Consider the following 25,275-nt stretch of genomic DNA (forward strand, 5'->3'; position numbering starts at 1 on the left):
AGAGAAAGGGAGACGTGGGGTGTGCGTGTGCGCATGTGCACGCATGAGTACATGTGCAAAGAACCATTTGGGGCAGATAATGGGGTATTTGACCCTAGAGGTCCGAAGAGGACTCAAGCCGGGGAGCAGAGCCAGGCTAACAGGAGTGACAGCTGCGCAAAAGCATGCCCTTTCCTGAGGGACGCTGCAGGCCACCAGATTGGCCTCAGGTCATCTGTGGAATGGAGAAATGTGCCCCCAGGCTGGGGCTGAACCACCACCTGGAGCCCCCTGCTCATCCCCGCTGGCTTTGCCACCAAACTGACTCTCAGGAACTAGAAACGTGGGAGCTGTCTAGCTAGAAAACTGGAGGGCATCTTTATCGGCATGACCCCAAACCAACAATGCTCCTGCAGCCAGAACTCTGCCACCAGGGCAATCATCTCAGTTGCTGCCTTCACCTTTGAATCCTGCCCCTGAGTGAGGGATTTCTTTCCTACTGATCCTCCTTCGGCTAGAAAAGTGACAAAGGTGAGTTGGATGGGATGCAGCTCCCAGGGGCGGAGCTTCAGTGGCCCTGCTTATCAGGAGGAGTTGGAGCTGGAGTGGCTCCTGCGATGGCAGCGGGCGGGGGACCTGCATGCGCCGCCGAGGGGAACGTGGCCTTCTCCTCAACCGTCGGGGTGACCTGCGCCGCATGGGGGACAGTGGCAGCATTCTCCTGGGAGGGCCGACTCGCCTGGGGGTGGCCTAGGCCAGGGGGCCAGCACAGCAGTGGCAGTGGTCCTCCCGGCCAACAACTTGTCCTCTGTCCGTGTGCTTCAGCACCTTCTTGGCTTCATCTGGTTTCTCAAACTCCACATATGCGTAGCCTTTAGGCAGATGGGGGTGCATCCTTTCTACAGGCACGTCAATCATTCTAATTTTCCCATAGATGGAGAATATATCCATGATGTGATCTTGGTCACATTCCTGGTGAGGCTCCCAATGTGTTCTCTGGTGGGTTTAGGGGACAGCTCTGCCTTTTCCTTTCCTTTTCATCTAATTGGGGTGGTTTGGATTTGGAGCGGGAACCTCGCCTGTTGTCATGCCGGCGCCGAGAAGGACTCGGAGAGCCAGGGGAGCTGCCAGAGCTGGAGCTGCGGGATGTGCTGGAACTTCCTGAGCGGCTCGATGCCGGAAGATGAGCTGCAGCCGCTGCTGGAGCCCGAGCTGCAGGTCGAGCTGGACCGAGACCTGGCGCTGCTGCTACCACTGGAAGCGCTGCGCCTCTTTCGAGTTTTTTTTTTTTCTTTTTTCTTTTTTTTTTTTTTTTGCGGTACGCGGGCCTCTCACTGCTGTGGCCTCTCCCATTGCGGAGCACAGGCTCCGGACGCGCAGGCTCAGCGGCCATGGCTCACGGGCCCAGCCGCTCCACGGCATGTGGGATCTTCCCGGAACGGGGCACGAACCCGTGTCCCCTGCATCGGCAGGTGGACTCTCAACCACTGCGCCACCAGGGAAGCCCTCTTTCGAGTTTTATCCCCACCACCGCCCTTCTCGCTTGACTCCTTTATCTTTAGAGCGATCCTTGGACTTCTCATCAGAGCGGTCTTTGCATTTGGTAGGAGAAGGAGCCCTAGTGCTGAACTTGTTATTATTTTCTTTGACTCCTAACAAGCTCTTCTTTTTCACTCCTGATAAATCCATTCTCCCCTTCTGAGGTGTTCAGAGCAGCAGTGACGGCCTCACTTAATCTGAACTCTCACTTCTAACTTGAGTCTGAGAAACTATCCCTCATCAACTACAATTTACACCAAAGTGCAGCATCTCCCACCACCACCCCCCACCCCCACCCGCGACCTCCTCCTGCCCTCCTCAGCCGCTGAGGCTGGCCTTCCTATATTTTCTTATTGAAGAATTATTGGGAAATACTTTATCCTTTCCCCCTTTCCTCCTCCTCCTTCTCTTCTTCCTCCACCTTTTCCTCTTCCTTCATAGGACAGCCTGGCTCAGAGCTTACATTAAACACCAGGGGGCATTCAGTTGATTGTAGCATTCGTTGGATTCAGGGCGTCTTACATAATGTCCTGCCTTGTGACATAGACGTGGAAAAAGAATTGTTTCCAAGCCTAGAGTTGGGAGGGAAGTCCGTATTCGTAGTCATTTGCAGCAAGGCATGAAGCTGATTTCTATCAATAGCTCCAGAACTGCACAACGTTATTTGTTAGATACAACTGTCAGTAGAACTCACCTATGCCTCCTTCCTTGTGCCTCCCACCCCATCTCAGTGTCTCAGGTATCCAGCCTTTGCCTAAGCTGGCCTGAGCTTCTGGTAGGAACCTCTCTCAGGACCTACCATCCCCTGTCTGGTTACCACCTCTCCCTGAGTCCAGGTGTCTAACACTTTCTAGGTGTCTGGCTACTCTGGTAAACTAATTACATCTTAGGTATTTGTGGAAAGAAGTAATGAATAAACAAATGTATTGAGGCAATATGAAAACAATACAATAACCAGTACCAAGTCATTAACACCCACTGCCTGGCCCAGGCCTGGCGCAAAGCAGTGGCTCAGTGAAGATGTTGCATAAATTATTACTTTTAGTGTAATACATTTGCTCTCCTAATCATGTGTTTGAAGCCTAGTTCAAATGCTTCCTCCTTTGTTAGACTGTTCTCATATCAAATATAAACTTTCCCACTTCTATACTCTAACAGAATTTTATAGGAAAGTTTAAAACGTTTATATTCTTTATTTAGGGAAAGAAAAAAAAACAGCCTTTCACTTCTGGTTCTCACAACAACGCTGTCCAGATTATCATCTTCATTTTATAGTTGAAGCTTGGTGATATGAAAGATCCCAAGTTCGTGCAGTTCATAAGTAGCAAAGCTGACTCCAAAACTTCCTTTCAGCTATTAAATTGTTCCTGTTGCAATATGGTACACAGGTGAATGTGTGTTTTATTTAGTTGTGTTCACCGCTGGAATAGAGGCGCTTTTACTCTAAGGACTGTCTCCTGCTGCTGCCTATGCTTCCCAGAGCTTCACATATAAAACACGTCTTAAAGCAAAGTGCCAATTTTAACAGGGTCTTCAGTGCTGGAATTAAAGGGATGGCCAATGGCAGAGTTTCGTACAAAATCAGTGTAGAGAGAGAAAAAGTTTGTGCTTATATAGAGAGCTCCCTAATGGGCCTTCTTCATTTTTTAAGATGGACCATAGGGCATACCCCTGCAGGTACTCTTTCTGATGGTTTGTACCACTGAATATGTCCTTTACCCTTTCCTGTACCTGAAGCTGCAGCTATTAACACGTAGCAGAAGACTCAAGAGAAGTGATGGTTGAATGCTACATGTCCTGGGCCACGGTCCTCCTCAGCTAACTGAGACTCATCACTATTAATATCTGGGTTTCCATTAATACTGTCTTTTCACTGTGAGCTAATTTAAATCTTCTGTTCTCTAAGCTATTCTTAACCATACATTCTCAGGCCTGGGCCTGGTTCCCAACTACAGATCGTAACTCTCCATTTTGGCTTTTGGACTTCAGAAGTCATAGGAATCCTGCCCCTATTGCTTCTCAGAGGAGAGGTGGAGCTCTGTTGGAATTTTGGGTGGGACGCTTCTTGGTTATGCAGGACTGCCCCATGCCCTGTTTGAGGTTAGTATCCCTGTCCCCTGCCCTCTGATGCATGGAGTGCTCCCCAATCATTGTGACAACTTACCCCCCACCTCACACACACACACCTTTCCACACCCTGGAGGGTGCAATACTGCCACTGGCTGAAAGCCACAACCTGACACCTGTCTCTGCCACCTTGATCCCCGTTGACTTCAGTCTCCTTCCAAGGTGGAACTAGGACTGAGGATGTTCCCCTCTACATCTTGAGAAAAGAAGGTTCCTCAACTTCTCCAGAGCTCCCATCTTTGTGGAGAGACAAATTAAGGCTCTGATACAAGATCTCTTTGGGGATTGGGCTGCTGAGACCAACTGAATGTCACTGTTACTCTATCAAGACAGTTTTAACCCACAAAACAGGTTTTTATTCTCTTAAAATCACATGAGGGTTGAGGGGCGAGTATGCTCAGGGAATGGGGAGTGACAGTTCATGAGTAAATGACTATGGGGTTTCTTTTTGGGTGGTGAACATAGTCTGGAATTAGATAACGGTGATAGTTGCACAACCTTGTAACTACAGTAAAAGTCACTGAATTGTCCACTTTAAAGAGTGAATTTTAGAGTGAATTCACATGCTATGTGAATCATATCTCAAATTCTTTTTGTTGCATGAGTCTCCTGCTCTTTGTGTTTTTCCTGCCTAACATCTGGCTTCCCAAGCTTAAAACTTAAAAAATCTTACAGTCATGATTCATTCCTCTCCTTTCCTTTCTATTTCTAATGGGTCACTGAAACCTAACTTCTAAGTAATTCTCAATACCCTTTTCTTTTCCTCTCTGTCCCACTACCAGTGACCTTACTCAAGCTCTCTTCCCTTGCCTGTACTATTGTGACCAACTCTTGATTTCTCTCCTTGTCTTCAGACTCTGCCCACCTCATCATCCTTCCAGATGCTTCCAATTATATATTCTACAACATTTTATTGTGAAATATAATACAATGCAAAAAATGTATGTAGCATACAGTTCAATGAAGGAAACACCCATATTACTACCACCCAGGCCAAAAAAATGACTGCACCTCAGAAACCCCTGTGTGTCCCTTCCCAATCATCTCCTTCTTACTCCACCCGTCCCCCCTTCCAGGTATATAATGACTTCTGTGGTAATCACTTCCTTGCTTTCATTTATAGCTTTACCATGCGTATCCTTAAGCACTATGGTTAATTTTGTCTAGTTTTGAACTTTAAATGAAATCACATTTTCAACCTTGCTTTCTTCTCTCAATTTCATGTTTGTAAGACTTTTCATGTTGTATGTAGCTCAGTTAGATTTTCTTAAAGCCTAGATCTGATCCTGTTTCTTCCCATCACCTAGATGATAAGTCCACGCTCCTTGGTGTGGCTACATTCAAGGCTATCCATGATCTGATCTTAAACCTTTCTCTCCAGCCTCATTTGTGATGACCTCTCCCCCTACATCCTTTCCTGTAATCATACATAAGCACTTGCCGTCTCCAGAAGATGCCACATATTTAGATGCTTCCTTATGCTTAAAATACGGAATCTCTTCCTGCCTTTTCACCCTGGCATATTCTTTGACTCCTTTCTCAAGGTAGAGTAAATCGATCTCTTTTCTGTGTTCCATAATTATTATAATTCTTTATCCTTTTTAACACTGTCTGCATTAGGATTACAGATAGTGGTTATTGAGCATGCACGGTGAGCCAGGTGCTGAGATTGGATTGGTACTAAGTAGATGCTCAATAAGTTTTACTTTCTTCCCCACTTTGCACAGTGTATGTTTGACCCTGCAGTTGAATTCTTTGGGGATGGCAGCATTCCACCTTTAAATCAGCAGTGTAAGAGATGGTAAACTACTTTACCTCCTCTGGAGCATCATTCTGAAACCTTTCCTGATAGTCGCCTTTCTGGCTGAGGTCAGCAATCTCTCAGGTATTTGGAAGTTCCAAGAGGCTTTTGTGCCTAAAGAGGAATAACATCATCCTAATAGATGACATTAAACATTACTTGTTACTTACAGATTGGTTTACATTGTCTTAATTGCCGTGACAAGTTTAATTTGGCTGATTCTCTTGAATACATCAAAACCCTTAAATAGTAAATAAGACATATACAAATACAGTGGTTACAAACCTTATGTGTATACTTATGCTTCATCTTATTCGAAAACATCAACACCTTGGGCTTAATTAATGTCTTCATTATTTTTGTACTCATTTGCATGCTGTACTTACTTTGATATCATCCCAAGATTTAAGTTATAATTTTGACTTTCCCAGGCAAATAACCTTTTCCAGGGAAATAAGCAGGAAATCGCCTGACCAGAAGAAAAAGTAAAAGGAACACTTTTTCAAATTGGCAAAGTCCTGCTATCCAGTTATAAACTAACTGTTCCTTGGTTGGGTCCGTGGCTCGGTCTCTTCACAGTGTTTTAGATCCCTGCCGCTGGTTATGAGGCCGAGCTTCGTCTTTCTAGATAAACTTCAGTTGCTACATTAATACGACCTTTAGTTCATGCTTTCACACAGGTTTTATCTTCTTATAATCTAATTTCTTCCTTTGAAAGGAGGAAATTTTAGTCTTTTGCTTGGCCAGGGTTATAAACACTGTCCAGTCATTATGCGACAGTGACCTGAATGTTACCATTATTCAGGACCTACTGCTTATGCTTCAGCAAACACATCACTGCGATTAGTGATGCATATAGGAAAGTGGTCCTCAGAGTGTGGTTCCAGACCCAGCAGCATCAACCAGCATCTTTTGATCAGTTGTTTGAAATGCAAGTTCTCAGACCCCACCCCAACCTCAGCCTTCTAGATCAGAAACTCTGGGGGATGGGTCCCAGGCATCTGCATCTCAGCGTGTCCTCTGGGTAATTCTGATGCATGCTAAAGTCTGGGAACCACTGCTAGAAGATGAGAGAATAGGAGTTCATGAAGTCAGCTCTGCTCTGCAAGCTTAAGTATTATCTGGGAACATTATGTTGGACCCTCATTCTATCGGGCTGGCCAAAAAGTTTGTTCGGTGAGCGAATACATTGTTCAATAAAATTCTTGGTGAAAATGAAAACGTGTCTTTTATTTTTACTTAAAACTGAATGAACTTTTTGGCCAAACCGATACTTGGTGAGTATTTGTGACCACCAGTGCTTTTTAACTGTTAGACAGCCCCCCTTTTGTGAGCTATTATGTATGACCACCAGTGCTCATCAGTCCTTCCCAGTCTTTCTGTAATTTCTACTTTTTCCTGTAATTCCTCCTTATTCATAGTTTCCTGTGTATATTCTTTCTCTGCTTATACAGATAGAAACAGGCACACATCTACACTTCATATCAGCTATACTGTGTAATAGAAGAAAGGAAAGTCCCCTGTATTGACTGCCCTTCTTATCAGAATCAATAAAAATACCCAAAAACCCACAAAAACCCTATTATAGTCACCTTCCTTTTGTATAAAAAAACTTTTGTACACTTTAATCCTTTGGATATTATGAACTCATATTTTCACAGCCTCAACTTTTAATCCTAAAATGTTACAACTTGGCCATTGAGAATGCCTTTAAATCTAGTCCTTTTGACTTTAAATATCCCTGACATTTTCTTCTCTGTGTATTTTAAAGAACCCTTGCTTTTATTATTGAATAAACAGCACATTCAGACCTATCCTAATTCTTTTTATTCCACAACATGGAATCAACTCCCCTCCAAGAGTTCTGATTCCTTTGGTGGAGAATAATAGCAAGGACCTACATCCAGGACTGCAGGTACACATGAGAGGTGGTGGTGTTCACGAAGCACCCTTAGTGACTGAGTTAGAAAGTTATTTTTTCAAAGTTATGAGTTTTATATATGGGGCCATACCTAACTTTTCTTAGAGTGTGTGGTTTTACTGACCACTAAGACACTGTCCTACATAGACATCAGGAGATCATTTTAGTTACCTACTCTGGTCTTTTGCACTGAATTATGCCCAAATACAGGGGTGATGAGAAGCCCACGTCCCAAACAATTAGAAGATAAAGTTCATATTTGTACATAATGCTTTTTTAAAAACATATGTACCTTGCCTTATTTTTTCCTCTCCATAACCATGTGAGGTAGGTGAAGTTTGTTCCATTTTACAGATGAGGAAACTAAGGCTTACAGAGGTTAAGTGACTCATTGGGGTCACACAGCTAGTAAGTGATGCCAGGAGTTTGAACTCACATCTTCAGATTCTAAATCCTGTTTATTTTCCACTGTACCATGCATCTTTTCTGTCTCTGCCTTCCAGAAGCTTACAAAACACTTGTGCATCTGAAATAACTAGATAACATTCCTGATGAAACTTGGAGCTATTATAAACCAAGGACTGCTTACAAATAATCTCTACTTATAATCCTTTTAGATAAATTTTCTGGTGTAATTTCAATCTGTGTTGATATTTTAGAAAGTATATAGGTTTGGATTTGGTTGGGATTAATAAGTTATGTTATATTCCAGTTTATGGAAAGCTCTTTCAGTTCAGGGTGCAGTAAAGTTGAAGGTTCTAACAAAAATAAAGTGCGAAGTTTCTGTAGAGGGCAGGCATGGTGAATAGGTATAGGGGTTTTAATACAGGGGTATGCATTCTAGATATTAAACTGCTGGACTTGATTCTGTATTTTTTTACTGCTACAGTGGAACATTATTTGTTCAGAGAAGGATTAAGGTCAGAAATGGTTTGTTTCAATCATAGAGTTTTACTTAGAAAGGCACCAGGGTTAAGCCTGGGAGATACTTGAGGAAGGCGTAGCTCCCCAGTTGGAATCTGCAAACTTTTGTCCCGAAGTCGTGGAAGAAACTGAGACTTTGGGAGAGTTTCTAGGGCCCCAGAGAGCCCTATGTCACAGAGTCAGGGTGCCTCAAGATGGAAACTTATCTAAGAGCTGAGCGTCGATTCTAATATTTATTCAGCCGCGTTATTCACACAGACGCAGGTAGAGAGGGTACCTAGAAATAAATGGAATAGGTGGGTTTTACTTCTTAAGATGAAAAGGTCCTGGTTCTTCTATTTCCAGAAGTGGTCAGAGACAGCTCTGAATCAGCTAAGTGACCAACAGTAGCTTGTAAAGTAATAAGGCTTCAGGGCACCAGAGCCCCAGTGTGCCACCTCCCCTTCCCTGTGGAAGGCTCTGTACCACATTCAGGATTCATTCCTATCCTCAACTCTCATCTCTCCCATCAGTCTTACATCTTAAAGTAAATATAAGTTTTTGTAGACCGCTGCTAGGAAATTTTTGCAATTTAAGAGATAGGTTGGATATGTATATCAGGTCACCACGTATATCAAGTACACTTTAAATATCTTAAATTTTATGTCTTTATACCTCAATAAAGCTGAAAAAAATTAACCACAAAAAAAATTTTTTTTAACGTCAAAAAAAATTTTTTTTAAGGTAGGACTCATTTTAGAATGAAAGGCTTTGGGTTCTATTTTAAAAAAATAGTATAACAATAAATGGCATGGTATAAAGGAAACTTGGATTCTTCTAGCTCTGTATGAGTTTGTCAGGTCATTACTATTTTCTGGATGAACGTTCCTTGATCTACAAAATGATGATGGTGATCCCTTTCTTGCTTTCTTCATAAGACAATTTCGAAAATACAAAAAAGAGATTTGTACTCTGAGAGCCTATCAGTATTGGGTCCTCCGCCAGCATATTCAGTTCAGCTGTTGCTTTCTGAAGGGGAAGATGAGCATGGTCCCTGCCTTTCCAGAGAGTTTCCCAAGTGCATTTTAGTAGAATCTTAAAGGATTAGTAGTATTTGACAGGGAACACCTCAAGAGCACACAATTGCATGGCTACTTGGGTTAAAATACTTCATTCTGCCTGGAGTCTAGGATGTTTGTGGGAATAAGATTGGACAGAGGGAAAGGAGTAGCAGGCAATTACAGGAAGCAGTTTGAGACCAAATGAAAGAAGGCCCTAGACTATTATCCTGATTAGTTTGGACTTAGTACTGTAGGCCCACGCCTTCCAAATTTTTTTATATCATATCACAAAAAAATAGCATTTTAATGTCAGACTGCCGGTAGCTTGTGACCAGAGGAGACTAGGCCAAGGACTTCAGCTTTCCTAGGGCTGGAGTAATCAAAACCTTTCAATAACTTGGCACACACTCTCACTGGTTGAAAAGTGCTGCTAGGCAATAGGAGCCTAGTTAACAAACTTCAGGAAAATTCTCTCTTTTTCCATTTCTCCAGAGTCCCAGACTGTAATGTGACTTCAACTCTTTTGATTCCTGCATTAGAACTAGATCTCGGTGGAAATAGAATACACCAAAAATGGACCAGCCCATTACTATAGATCCTGCAGATATAAAAGATAATAGAAGATTAGTAGTTGCTAGGGTCTGGAAAGAAGGCGGACTGAATAGTGGCTGATAATGGGTACAGGATAGTTTTGGGGGAGATGATATTGTTTGGGAATTAGATAGCAGTGATGGTTGTATAACATTGTGAATATACTAAAAGAAATTTGAATTGTACACTTTAAAAGGGTGAATTTTATGGTATGTGAATTATATCTCAATTTTTAAAAAAAAAGAATAGAATATTATTAACAGCTTTGCCTGAATAAATTTGTTAACTTATATGCTATGACAAATTCTGTGAAAGACACATATTGTCAAAGCTGACACCGAAGAAAGTAAAATTCCAAATAGCCCTGTATCTATTTAAAAAATTAACCTATAATTAAAAACCTCCCACAAAGAAAACTCCAGGCCTGATGGCTTCTCTGTTGAATTTTAAGGAGGAAATGATATCACGTCAATTTCTTTCCAGATTGATCTCTAGATTCAATGCAATCCCAATCAAAATCTCAGCATTTTGGTTTTTGTTGCTGTTGTTGTTTTTGGTAGAAATTGACAGGCTGATTCTCAAGTTTTTATGGAGATGCAAAGGAACTAGGATAATCGAAACAACTTTGAAAGAGATGAGCAAAGTTGAAGGACTCACATTACCTAATTTCAAGACTTATTGTAAAACTGCAGTAATCAAAACAGGGTGGTCTTGGCAGAAGTATATATAGAGAGAGATCAATTGAACATAATAGAAAGTCTAGAAATAGACCTACATCCATTTGGTCACCGATTTTCAACAAAAGTGTCAAGGCAATTTGATAAAGAAAGGGTACTTCTTTTCAACAAACACTGCTGGAATAGCTGTATATTCATGTGGAAAAACATGGACCATGATCCTTACCTCACTCTGACCCAAAATGGATCATAGACCTAAACATAAAAATTAAAGTGATAAAACTTCTACAAGAAAATGAAGCAGAAAATCTTTCTGACCTTGAGGTAGACAGAGCTTTCTTAGACAAGAAATATAAGACATAAAAAAGCCTGAACCATGGGCTTCCCTGGTGGCGCAGTGGTTGAGAATCTGCCTGCCAATGCAGGGGACACGGGTTCGAGCCCTGGTCTGGGAAGATCCCACATGCCGCAGAGCAACTAGCCCCATGAGCCACAATTACTGAGCCTGCGCGTCAGGAGCCTGTGCTCCGCAACAGAGAAGCCGGGATAGTGAGAGGCCCGTGCACCGCGATGAAGAGTGGCCCCCGCTTGCCGCAACTAGAGGAAGCCCTCGCACAGAAACGAAGAGCCAACACAGCCATAAATTAATTAATTAATTAATTAATTGTTTTTAAAAAAAAAGCCTGAACTATTTAAAAATGATAAATTGGACAAAATTAAAGACATTTGCTCTTTAAAAGACACCATTTAAAAAGTGATAAAGCAAGCCACAGACTGGGAAAAAATATTCTCAATACATATGTCTGACAAAGGACTGTATCCAAAATATATACAAAGAACTCTTAAAACTCAATAATAGGGCTTCCCTGGTGGCGCAGTGGTTGAGAGTCCACCTGCCGATGCAGGGGACACGGGTTCGTGCCCCGGTCCGGGAGGATCCCACATGCCGCAGAGCGGCTGGGCCCGTGAGCCATGGCCACTGAGCCTGTGCATCCGGAGCCTGTGCTCGGCAGCGGGAGAGGCCACAACAGTGAGAGGCCCGCATACAGAAAAAAAAAAAAAAAAAAAAAAAAAACCTCAATAATAAAGCAAAAACCTCAAATTAAAAATGGGCAAAAGATTTGAACAGACATCACAAAGGAAGATAAAGAACCAATAAGCAAATGGAAAGATGCTCAACATCATTCGTCATCAGGGAAATGCAAATTAAAACCACATTGAGTCGCCACTACACACTCACTAGATTGGCTATAATGGCTAAGTGTTGTACAAAAACTACAGTGTTCACAGATTGCTGGTGGGAATGCAAAAATGGACAACCACTTTGGGAGACAGTTTAGCAGTTTCTTATAAAATTAAGCATATACTTACCATGTTACCCAGCCATTCTGCTTCTAGGTATTTACCCAAGAGTAACGAAAGCAGGTTCACAAAAAGACTTCTACATGATTGTTCATGGCTGCTTTATTCATAATAGCCCCAAACTGGAAACAATGTAACTGTCCAGTAATAGGTGAATGGTAAACATATATGGTAACTCCTTAAGATGTTATACTATCAGCAATTAAAATCAGCAGTTAAAAACTGATTCATGCAGCAATCTGGATGAATCATAAAACTTTATGTTGTACGTAAGAAGCCAGGCACAAAAGAATATTTACTGTATGATTCTGTTTCTGTGATACTCTAGAGAAGACAGATCTAATTTACAGTGATAGAAAGCAGATCATTTATTGCCTGGGGCCAGGTGGAGTGGGGATTAATCTGGAAATGGCACAAGGGAACGCCTTGGGGTGATGGAAGTGTTCTGTCTTGATTGTGGTGGTGTTATACAGTGTATACATTCATCACAACCCATCTGCCTGAAGTCTTAAAATGGGTGAATTTTGTTGCATATAAATTATATACCTCCGTAATGTTGACTTTTAAAAAACAAGGGGGAAAAAAAGGAAGCATTAGCCCAGAGGTCATTCTTCTAATGCTATATACTGACTTCTTATAAATTAAACAAAAGCCTTTCTAATAAATCATATGGAGGTTGTGGAATAGCCTCCATACGGGAATGTTTTTCAGATATATGTAGTTCAGGCAGCTGGATGGATGTAAATGAGGGCTCCCAGGAGGCAGACAGGGCATTTATTTGAGCACCTGAGTTAATCTTTGGAATTAGGTTCAGTTTCTCCTTCCACCTTTTGAATTATTTCCCTGCTTTTATATTGAGTGCTGTGATTAGGGAAGGAAGCCAGGCTCCAGAAGGGCCCCACTCCCAGTTCATCTTGTACCTTAGAAGTAGCTTTTCCTGTATTTGCTCATAACCAGCCAGTTCCAGAAAGCACTGGATTTTATACTCTTATTCATGTATATTCACAATCTGAGTACCTTAGGGAGAGTCACTCTAGTACAAGGGGCAGGAAGCCCTACTTGACATTTCCAACCCTTTGTCTTTTCCTGGGGTCTTAAAATGGGGTCAGAAATTGAAGGTAAGTTGGAGATCCAGAAAATCAACACTTGTGCTTTATAAATGGGGAAACTGTGGCTCAGAGCAGAAAAGTGGTTTCACCCCCGCCCAGCTAACTGACTAGAGATGGAGCTGGAAGTATAACCCAGATCTCCATGATCCACTTCTTCCTCCAGTGCAACTTCCTAAATTATAACTGCATTTTATCAACCATCATGAACAATGTAGTTCAGTGTTTCTCCAAATGGGGTTCTTGGACATTGTGTAGTAGAATCATTTGGGGTTTGTATCCCTGGACCCCACTCTAGACCTGCTGAGTCTGAATCTCTATGGAGACTGGGACCCGGGAACATCTACATTTAAACAGGTGTCTCAGTGATCCTGATGCACAGGAAAGTTGGTTTTTTTTTTTTTTCTTTTTTCTTTTTTCTTTTTCACAGGAAAGTTTTAAATACCACTGTTGTTTAAGAAAGTGTGAAACCAGGTCTTTAGGGAAGCCAAAGCCTGCTGAGTCTTCTACTCTTTGATTACTTGGGGTTGGGGAGGTAGATGAGAGAAGACTTTGTCCTAGAGGAAAGGAAACATTTTAACTATATTTGTGGGCGTTATTTGTCTACCCTTCCCCCAACTTTGCCCTGATTTTCCCTGGTAACCTTCACTTAATTCAGTTCTTTAAATACAACTTAGATCACAGCATTCAAGGACATGAAAGAGAGGTTCTTCGGTGAAATGACCTTTGTTTCTCCAAAATGCAAAGGGTTGGCAATGACTCATTTGTTGTTTTGTCAATGGGAGAGGTAATTTCACTAATGGATTCCCTGAGTCCTCTGCAGAAAGATTGACCTGGTCTTTGGGGAATCAATCTCGAATTCAGTCAATGTAATCACTGATACAAGGCTCTTTGGTTTCTCAGATTGTGACCCTCTCCCTCTCACACATGTCAAATTCATTTTACCCCTTTGTTTAGGATGCAGTAGAGACAAAGAGTGGGTAGCGTGCACCATGAGAGGTTTTCAGAGAGATGTGGCTGTGGTTCCCTTCCCCACCATAAGTCATAACACAACACCTGCGTGCTCAAGCTGGAATCTTGGAGTCTTTCTTTATTCTTCCTTCTCCCATATCCCCCATATTCAGTTCATCACCAGGGGCAGCCATTTCAGCCTCTGAAATATATCTTGGAGGTATTTGTCCTTTGCCACTGTCCTGACCCAGATGCCATTATTTCTTAGTTGTCTATCTGAGCTCCCTACTCATGCTCTTTCCGCCTTCACTTCATTTGCTACAAGCCAGAATGATCCTTTAAGAAATGTAAATATGAAAAAATCTAAAACCATTTAGCGGTCTCATGCTCTATTTATTTAAAAATACAGAAGTGCATGGATTAAAGTATGAAAGTTCCCTTGTACTCTTATATACCCAACTCTCCTCCACAGGAAACCACTGCTAACAGTTTGGAATGCCTTTCTGAGCATTTGTAAGACACTGTGTGTGTGTGCGTGTGTATACTATATATGTATACTGTAAATACACATATATATGTAGTGGCGTGCATATGTGTGTATCCATAAACATACAGGGTTTTTAATATAAGTAGGATCGTACTACATTGTTCTTGTTTGTTTCTTCAATTGCTAATATATCAGTTTACTTAATTACGCCCCTATTGAGGGATCTTGTTCTATTTAAGATAAAAGCTACACTTCATAAAATGATCTTCAAGGCTTCATTATGATCTGTCCCTGCTTTGTCCTCCTTATACTTTCCACTGTGCTCACTATTCTCCAGCCATGCCCTGCTGTCAGGTCCTACCACGAGCCAAGCTTTCTTCCTCCTCAGGGCTTTTGCACATGTAGTTCTCTCTACCTGGGCTGCTCCGCTAGGTACATGACAGTCGTTCCGACATGGTGGACTGGGTCCTTAACAACACACACACTCACTCACACCAAGCATTACTTATGCAGTGAATAAGTGTTTTACATGTGTTTGTACTTTAAAAAAAATGTAGATATTGTGATTAGCAAAATAATTGAGTTCATGAATTCCTCACAGCTTTTATTTCTTAGTTAACAAATACTAAAATGTATATTTCTGTTCTATGAGGGAATTCTCAAATTTTTAATTTTGCATTAATATTTGATATTGAGAACAGCTGACCTACAGAAAAATACATAAAACTCAGCATGTGAAGCCTTTCTTAAAATAGCCCCAAATCACTCTTCCAGCCTTCCTTTCAGTGATCGCCTTTCCATGCTGTTTTTTTATCTTCCTGCAGCTTCACAAACTTAGCTTTACTGTTTGAACACACCAAGCTTTTTCTCATATAATTGATACTCCTGTTCAGAGATTCCAGCCTCCATATTTGAGAATTCACCTACTTATTAAAATTTATTTGTAACCCCAAAGCCAGTACTCACAGCTCTTTCAAGGTCAGTCACAGACATGCAACATGCAGAGCAGTGAAAAGTCTGAGCTCCCCATGTACATGTTCCACGCTGAGACAGAACAAAGCCACACTCTGCCTTCTTGTTTCAGCTCTTACCCTGCACACTAGTGCCCCTTCCTCTTAATGCCATGTTTTTCACATTTTTGTACTTTTTTGTTTGATGATTTCACTATTTAAAATGCCCCCAAGCGAAGTGCTGAACTACTGTCTACAGCTCCTAAGCACAAGATCATCGTGTACCTTTTGAAGGAAACACACGTGTTAGATAAACTTCATCCAGACTCGAGTTATAGTGCTGTTAGCTGTGAGTTCAATATTAATGAATCAGCAGTATATATTAAATACGGTGTCTTTACACAGAAACAGACATAAAACAAGATTATGTATGGATTGGTTGACGAAAGTATTTTGGCCAGAGGCTTGCAGGAACCTAACCCTGAATTTCCTCTAGGAGAAAGGATTCAGTATTTGCTAATTCAGTGTTTGTGGTGACTTTATAGACCATAACTACTGTGAATAATGAGTTAACTGTACTCGTATTATTCTCTTTTCCTGAAAAGTTCCTCCTCCAGTATTTTTTCTTCAGTTAGCAAAACTCCTCTCATTCATCGAGACCCAATCCAGGTATCACCTGTGCTCTGCACCATTCCCTGACTGCTCCCAAGCAGAGTGCTCTCCGTTCATACCTCTATTGGAGTCCTGACCTCAGCACGCTGAGTTACCTGTGTACGTACCTGCCTGCCCTTTCCAAGGATCATGAGATCCTAAAGGACCTGGCACTAATAGGCACTGACATTTAGCCACATTTGATAAATGTTGATTGAATGACTGGAAGGAGGAAGGAGAATAAATGCTAATGGAAAAAAATTGAAAGTGAAGGAAACAAAAGAATGGATTAAATAATGAATTTGATGAGAGCACATGGAAAGGACCTCTGAGTCATTCTTGTGGTAAAAAACTGGTTCTGGGTCCAAAATAGGACACATGCTTAAAACCTGTGTTGCATATATATGGAATCTAAAAAAAAAAAAAAAAAGGTTATGAAGAACCTAGGGGCAGGACAGGAATAAAGACGCAGACGTAGAGAATGGACTTGAGGACACCGGGCGGGGGAAGGGTAAGCTGGGACGACGTGAGAGAGTGGCATGGACATATATACACTACCAAACGTAAAATAGATAGCTAGTGGGAAACAGCCCCATAGCACAGGGAGATCAGCTTCGTGCTTTGTGACCACCTAGAGGGGTGGGATAGGGAAGGTGGGAGGGAGGTGCAAGAGGGAGGAGATATGGGGATATATGTATATGTAGAGCTGATTCACTTTGTTATAAAGCAGAAACTAACACACCATTGTAAAGCAATTATACTCCAATAAAGATGTTAAAAAGAAAAGGTCAAAGAAATACCAATAAAACATCCAAAGAAATTAAAAAAAAAAAAAAAAAAAACACCAAAAACCTGTGTTAAATGAGAAAGAGTTTGTTGAGTCACCAGAAAGGGGAAACCTGGCTTCAGGATCCCCTTGATTTAGGACACACATTTCATCAAGGTCCATCTCTTTAACTCTGCTCTCTCTTTGTTGTTCTTAGACTCCAGAGGGTGGTCCTTGCAACTTCAAGCTCTTATCATGCCAACCTTTTCTCCAGTGAAAGAGAGAGCCCACTCTTAGTAACACAAACAAAAGTCCTAGTGTTGAATCTTAATGACTGTTTGAGCTGGCTTGGAGCTCGTGCCCATTGCTGAACCAATCACTGGATGAAATGTATTAATTGGCTTTATTTAGGTTCCCATGATCCACCCCCAGAAGCCTAGGGTTGGGAGTCAGTTTCACATAAAAGACATGTACTTTTCCATGGTATCTTTTGTGTTTATGGTGTATGTGTACTATCTCACCCAGGATAGAGATGGTTAGAATCCTAGAAGTGTTACATTAGCAGATCATCTGACTGAGAGGTTTTGTTTGTATGTTTTTACCAAAAGAGGGAGCAAATAGACATTCTTTCCTTTTATTTCTTTGGTATACCTTTCACTGAAGAGTTATATAGTGCATAACATCTATCAAGCACTGTGCTAAATTTTGGAGCTAAAAAAGCCCCTGACCTTAGAATGGACTTGTCTTGTGGTAAAATAAAGTTTATCCTGTGCCCAGGGAACAAGGAAGGTTCATTGGAGTCAGAGAGGATCTTTATTACTCAAGTGAATGAGTCCGGGGCATATAACTATGATCCTAAGGGATTTGGATTTGAGGACTGCAAATAACTTTGGACTAGGAGCTAAGACCTAAATTCTAATTCCTCTATCGACGTCACCTACTAACTGTGAACTTGACCTTTCATAAACTCTGTGGCCAGTGTTTCCCAAAGTGTAGTCAGCAGTTCATCTGCATTAGCTTCTCCTTAAGTTCTTTCTGGACCCTAAGCCCTGACTCAGTGGACCAAAAGATTGGGACTGTGATCTCTTCAAATTGTTTAACTTCGATGAACCTCTTTTTCTTCATCTGTAAAAAAAAAAAAAGGGATTTATTTGCCTTGTAGCATTGGTTTGAGGATTAAATGGGATAATGGATAGAAAGCACATGGAATCTAGCAGGAACTCAAGTGCCTTTTTTCCTCCCTCAGAGTGTAAAATCATCATGGTCCAGAGTAGTTGAAGGACACCTAGAGGAAGGGTAGCAGGAAGCCCTTTCTCACTCAGGAAGTGTTTCTCCAGAAATGTGTGACTGTTACATAACCCGCTGGACTCTCTTATTGTTTGCTGTTAACAGTTATGGGCCATAAGTCTAGCTTAGTGTTCTTCATGCTGCAATGTGTTGGGATATAGTTGTACATCATGTACTCACAAGTCAGATCAAATTCTTCTTCTGTCTGTGATTATTTGGGCTGGAACTCAAACTACATCACCACCTGCAGTTTTACCAAGAGAAAGGTGAGGGCTTCCCTGGTGGCGCAGTGGTTGAGAGTCTGCCTGCCGATGCAGGGGACACGGGTTCGTGCCCCGGTCCGGGAGGATCCCACATGCCGCGGAGCGGCTGAGCCCATGAGCCATGGCCGCTGAGCCTGCGCGTCCGGAGCCTGTGCTCCGCGACGGGAGAGGCCACAACAGCGAGAGGCCCGCGTACCGCAAAAAAAAAAAAAAGAGAGAGAAAGGTGAGTGTGAGTGATGAGTGTGTGCATGTGTTATGGGTGGATTTTTTTATATATAAAGCAAAGAGCTTTTGAAGATGCAAGTATTATGTTTTTAATGTCCCTGACTAATAAGTTCAATTGATTGATATCATCCAGTAACCTCAGTTAGATTCTAATTAACTAACTGTAATCGTCACTTAACAGGATTCTCCTGGTTTGTTGGCAGTTTTGGGCTTTACCCTCATCAGAAAGATGGAACTTAAAAGGACACACCCATTTCTAGGAGTTACACAAAACCCTCTTCCAAGAAATGTCTTGACTCTTCTACAACTTTAGCCACAAGGCATGTGAGATTTGGTATCTGGAAAGATGGTTTGAGGCTCTGAGAAGTCCTTAGTCATCAAAGAAAAGTTCTGTTATCTTTGGTATAGTACCTAAGGCAAGGCAGAAGATTCTGGAGTTTCAGAAATATTTTCAACTGTCAAGGCTGAAACTAAGGGAGTTCTAGTTAATACTTGGTTTTGTGAAAGAACACATCCCTCTGTTCCAAGAATGAATAATCTGATTAAATGAGGTGTTACCATGTCAGATTTTCTTGGTTAAAAATACATAAGGCTCTCATGGTTGGAAGAGACCTTAGTCCCTTTCTTCCTACCGATCCACTGCTCAACTCTCCCTCCCTACCCACTCCTAGTCTAGGCCAGGGGCTAGCAAGCCAGTCTTGTCCACCACCTCGTTTTCTAAATAGTTTTATTGGAACACAGCTACTCTCGTTTGCTTACAAATTGTTTACGGCTTCTTCCGTGCCACTATAGATCTGAGTAAGCTGTGAGAGACTGTATAGTCTGTGAGGCTTAAAATATTTACTCTCTGCTCTTTACAGAGAAAGTTTGCTAACCCCTGCTCTAGGCTAACTCCTCTTTAGTATCTCCGATGCAGAGTAGTTCTTCAGTTTCCAAAGGATCTGCTTTGGACCGCTCTTTTAGAAAACTCTTACTTACACTGAGCCAAAACTCTGCTTTTCTGTAGCTTGCCCCTGCTGGCCCTAGTTCCGCTTTGGTATGTGGGATCACCCAAAATGAATCAAATCGTTCTTCTGTACATTAGCCTCTTACATCTCAGAACACGATAGTCATGACTCCAGGCAAAACCTCACTAAATCCTGGTACCACTGGATTTCAGGACCCTTTACACCACCAGAACTGAGCACAGCACTCCCGTGTGATCTGGCCAGTGTAAAGCTGAACTGGAGTCCACCTAAGTTTTCTAGGTGCTAAGAGCAATAGGAAGAAGTCATGTCTGCATTCTACATGCTTGGAGACCTTGGAATATAACCCAAAGAACAGAGACAGGTTCATGAGGGATATGCACTCTCCACTCAAAGCAAGAATGATGCAACTTCTGGGCCATATGTACCCATGGTGCATGTCTGTGGTCTGGGTGGTTGTGAAACGTTTTTTTGTTTTGTTTTGTTTTACTGGATTTGGGTACAAAAGGAAAGCAGTCACTTCTGTTTCATCAGAGAAGGTGGTGGCGTTCTGTTAATCATAGACACAAGTGGAAGGTTCTAACTTTCTTGAGGGTTGGCCCTTATGCCGTGTACTTCTTTAAGCCCCGTTGTTGAGTAAAGTGACTTGCATTGTCTTTTGTGCTCTGTCTCCCTGCCATCATCTCTCACTGTTGCAGAGTATTCCAACAGCTTCTTAGTTTTCCTGCCTCTTATGTTTCCTTTCTCTGGTTGGTCTTCCTCATTCTTCCAGTTAAGGGCACAGCGATAACTATCATTTCTCTGCTAATCTGTTCTCTTCAATGGCTCTCCATTATCAGTAAAAAAAAGATTAAAAATTCTTAGGATGGTGTTGGCTTTCCAGGACCACCAGACTCTTCCTTTCCTCTTTCTTTTCCACATTCAAAAAAGACTGTTCCACATTCTCTGAACCTGTCATATTTTCCCGTACCCAGGTCTTGGTCATACTATGTGCTCTATAAGAACTGACCTTTCCTCTTTCTTTGCCCAAACCGTATATCAAACCCTACCTTCTTTACTGTTCATATTCATTCAAGTTCATTTCTCTTTGTTGCTCTCTCTCTCTCCCCCTCTCCTACCCATCCCTAAAGGTTTATTTCTCTGCTTCAGTGGTCTGATAGCATATTGTGTCCCTATTATGGTGCTTATAAAAATCTGCGTTTTTGTTTTAGGGATATGTGTTCATGTCTTATCTCCCTGAGTTGTTGTAAGCATTGTAAGTTGAAAGGAAAGTTTGGGTCTTGCCTTCTTTCTTTATCCCTCAAAGCATTTAGCAGAATTTGTGCTTGTTTTACTGAATACTATAGAAGGAGCTCATTGATTCGTCATGAACAGTGAAATAGCAAGAAGAGTTGAATTGGAAGTAGATGATTTTGAATCTGAGAGACTGGAAGAATCCTGATACCTTTAACCGAAATTCAGAGGAGTTGCTGATGTGTGGTATGCGGTAAGACAAAGGACAAAATAATGCCTCTTTCATGGTGAAAAACCAAACTATGAATTGGAAATCTGGGGATCTTTCATAATGATAACTGTTTTTCCAGTTACATGATCGCAGAACGTCTTTGTGCTGCTTTAGAGTCAATAACTATGTTCTTGACATGTGTCATGCAGAGTTTGGTCCTAGCCGCTCTCACACTTAATACTTGTACTTAATTCTCAAATCAGTATTATTAGCTTTGTTATTTTCCCTCTTATATATTTGGTTATTAGGCTTAAGAGATGTTAAATTTGTCCAAGGTTGTAGAGCAAGAACTAGGACTATAATTTGGGTCTTTTCACCCTAATCTCAAGCTTTGCTTATCACACTCTGCATCATCTCTCTCATTCTGTTCTCCTTATTTCTCTGCATTTGTGCCCCTTGGTTTGAGTTTTTGTTGATCTGAATTAATAGTGTTTCTTCTGCCTGGCTGGGTTATACCAGGAATTAGGCATAAAGTGAAATAAGTCAATTAGGCTGAGTGAAATGAGGCAGTCACAAAAGGACATATATTGTGTGATTCCACATATATGAGTAGCCAAATGCAAAGATACAGAAAGTCTAACAGTGGTTTTCAGGGACTGGGTATAGCGAGGAATGGGGAGTTCATGTTTAATGGATGCAGAATTTCAGTTGGCGAAGATAAAGGAGTTCTGGAGATGGGTAGTGTTGATGGCTCTACAACAGTGTGAATATATTTAATGCCACAGAACTGTACACTTAAAATGGTAAATTTTATGTTATGTTTCACCACATTGAAAATTATTTTATTTTAATAAAAAGAAAACTAAGCCATAAGATTTGGACATTGCTATGCAGGTGATAGGGAGCCATTAAATTTTTGGATAGTGAAGGGGAATGACATGATCCGAGTTTTGCTCTGATTGGAAGATTAAACTGGAATCATTTATAAGTATTAACTTAGGATAACTGGTTAGGAAGCTATGCAAACAGTCCAGACTATAGGTAACAAGCACTTGAAATAGGAGTGCAAAAAGGCAGGTGTGACATGGGCTGTTATGAATGGTGTTGCAGTAAACATACTTTTACATGTATTTTGGTGAATATATGTACACAGTTATTTGAGGTAAGTACCTAGGAGTAGATACAAGGTCGTGAGGTGTGAGTATGTTCAGTTTTAGTAAACACTGCCATAGTTTTCCAAAGTGATTATACCAACTCACATTCATCCTAACAGGGTGTGAGAGTTTTTCCACATCCTTCCGCAAACTTACTATTGTCAGTCTTTTTCATTGGGACCATTCTGGTGGTTGTCTTAGTGTTACTGATTTGCATTTTCCTAATGAGTCATGAAGTTGAGATCTGTTTACATGTTTATCGCCATTTGGGTATCTTCTTTTGTGTAGTGTCTGTTTAAACTTTTGCCCGTTTTTCTATTGAGTGGTCTTGCTAATTTATAGACTTTTTTTTAATGTGTTCTGAATATGAGTCCTTCATTGGATGTATGTATTGCAAATATCTCTTCTCACTTTCTTGGCTTGGCTTTTCATCCTCTTAACGGTGCCTTTTGATAACCAGAAATTAAGTTGAATGTAGTATAATTGATTACTTTTTCTGTTGTCTTAGTATCTTTTGCATATTCGGGAAATCATTGCCTACCCCAAAGTCAGAAACATATTTTCCTCTAAATACTTTATTGTTTTATCTTTCACATTTGGGTTTATAGTGTTCTGAAATTACTTTTCACATGTGGCGTGACATAGGATCAAGAATCTTTCTTTCCCCATGGTTATTGAATTTACCTAGTGCCACTTATCAAAAGGACAGGTTTTTTTCTCCATAGCACTGCCGTATCACCTTTTTCTTAAATCTAGTGATGATGTATGTAGGGGTCTGTTTCAGGATTCTTCTATTCCATTGGCCTATTAGTCTATCTTTTAGCCTCTGCTTTTAGTCTTCTAAATAGACAAGGCTTTCCTCCTAGTGGCTGACGTTGGTTACACCTAAATGGCCCTGGTAGTGGAAGGTAAAATATATTAGTTATTTATTGCAGGATAACAAATGACCCCAAAGCTTACTGGCTTAAAAGAGCAATAACTGTTTATTATTTCATGTGGTTTCTGTGATTCAGCAATTCAGGAGCAATTTAGTTTGGTGGATTTGGCTCAGTGTCTCTCATGAAATTGCAGTCAAAAGTGCCCATAGCTGCAGTCATCTTGACTGGGGCTGACGGATCTGCTTCTAAGAATGGCTCTTTTTCATAGCTGTCAGGAGGCCTTAGTTCTTCACCTTGTGCATTCCTCCTTAGTACTGCTTGAGTGTCCTTACAACATGGCAGCTGATCCAAAGGAGAACAAGAAAGAACCTGCAGTGTCTTTTAGGCCTTATCCTTGGAAGTCACACACTTTCATTTATGCAGTATCCTATTGTTCGTCCTTATTCTTTTTTTTTTTTTAATACACTTATTTATTTATTTATTTTTGGCTGTGTTGGGTCTTCATTTCTGTGCGAGGGCTTTCTCCAGTTGCGGCGAGCAGGGGCCACTCTTCATTGCGGTGCACGGGCCTCTCACTGTCGCGGCCTCTCTTGTTGAGGAGCACAGGCTCCAGACGTGCAGGCTCAGTAGTTGTGGCTCACGGGCCTAGTTGCTCCGCGGCATGTGAGATCTTCCCAGACCAGGGCTCGAACCCGTGTCCCCTGCATTAGCAGGCAGATTCTCAACAACTGCGCCACCAGGGAAGCCCTTGTTCATCCTTATTCTGAATGAGAGGGGACTACATAAGGCTACACTGGGAAATGGATTCATTAGGGGCTATCTTGGAGGCTGGCTACTACACAGAAAATTTGGAGAAGCTGACTGGTACCGTATTTATTTGTTTGTTTCCCCAAGGCAGAGACTCATGTCTGCTATTACAGTGAAGATTTCCTAGAGCTGACAGGTAGCTCGGTAGGTTTAGAAATTCTGGTGAATCTTAGTTCACTCCCTTTTGTTCCCTCGTGCTCAGGGGTCTGAACTCTAAAGTTTATTTATATTTTCGTGTGATTCCTTAAGAGTCCATCTCCATCCCTGAGTGGGAAAGATTGAGGACAACTGGGTCTGGTTGTAATCATTTGCCAACTATGACCCTTTCTTTCCATGATCTTTACTTCTCTTCTGTGAACTTTCTAATTCTCTTGTGGGTAAGTTTTTTTTAATTAAACTTTTTATTTTGAGATAATTTTGGATTCACATGTAGTCATAAAAATAATAGAGATCCCCAGTACCCTCTACCAGTTTCCCCCCAGTGGTAACATCTTCCAAAACTGTGCTACAGTATCACAACAAAGATGTTGGTATTGTTACAGTCAAGATCCAGAACATTTCCATCACCACCATCACCACAAGGATCTTTCATACTGCTCTCCTATAGCCACACCCACTTCTATCCCAGTCCAACCCTCTCCTTAACCACTGACAACCACTAATCTGTTGTCCATTCCTAAATTCTGTCATTTCAAGAATGCTCTATAGGGCTTCCCTGGTGGCGCATTGGTTGAGAGTCCGCCTGCTGATGCAGGGGACACAGGTTCGTGCCCCGGTCCGGGAAGATCCCACATGCCGAGGAGAAGCTGCACCCGTGAGCCATGGCCGCTGAGCCTGCGCGTCCGGAGCCTGTGCTCCGCAGCAGGAGAGGCCACAGCAGTGAGAGGCCCGCGTACCGCAAAAAAAAAAGAATGCTCTATAAGTGGGATCACACATTATGTAACCTTCTGGGATTGGCTCTGACAAAATTCAGCACAATTCTCTGGAGATTCATTCAGGATTTTGCATGTGTCAATACTTTGTTCCTTTTTTTTATTGCTGAGTAGTGTTCTATGGTATGGAAGTACCACAGTTTATTTACCACTTACCCATGGAAGGACATCTGGATTGTTCCCGTTTGGAACTATTGTAATAAACATTCTTTTCCAAGTTTTCGTATGAATATGAATCTTCATTTCTCCGGGATAAATGCCCAGGAGTAAAACTGCTGAGTCATATAGCGGTTGCGCCCAGGAGTAAAACTGCTGAGTCATATAGCAGTTGCATGTTTAGTTTTTTAAGAAGCTGCCGAACTGTTTTCCATAGTGGCTATATCATTTTAGAGTCTCACCAGCAATGTTTGAGTGACCCATTTTCTCTGCCTCATTGCCAGCATTTTG

At 41.6% G+C, this 25,275-nt stretch overlaps 1 protein-coding gene and 1 pseudogene across 5 annotated transcripts in view; one reads left to right on the plus strand and one right to left on the minus strand.

The window, feature by feature from the left end:
* The window catches only part of GAB2 (GRB2 associated binding protein 2), a 184,563-nt gene that overhangs the window by 90,050 nt on the left and 69,238 nt on the right, over positions 1-25,275 (plus strand). The window contains exon 1 of one of the 5 annotated variants that reach the window (XM_019948802.3): positions 20,975-21,099. The exons of the other annotated variants lie outside the window; for them this stretch is intronic. The gene's annotated coding sequence lies outside the window, so the exon portion shown is untranslated. Of the gene's footprint in view, positions 1-20,974; positions 21,100-25,275 lie in introns of those variants that run through there. 5 annotated transcript variants of the gene reach the window in all.
* LOC101329780 (uncharacterized) lies at positions 424-25,071 on the minus strand (annotated as a pseudogene).

Source organism: Tursiops truncatus, chromosome 8 (assembly GCF_011762595.2).
Source record: "Tursiops truncatus isolate mTurTru1 chromosome 8, mTurTru1.mat.Y, whole genome shotgun sequence".
Taxonomy (NCBI): Eukaryota; Metazoa; Chordata; class Mammalia; order Artiodactyla; family Delphinidae; genus Tursiops; species Tursiops truncatus.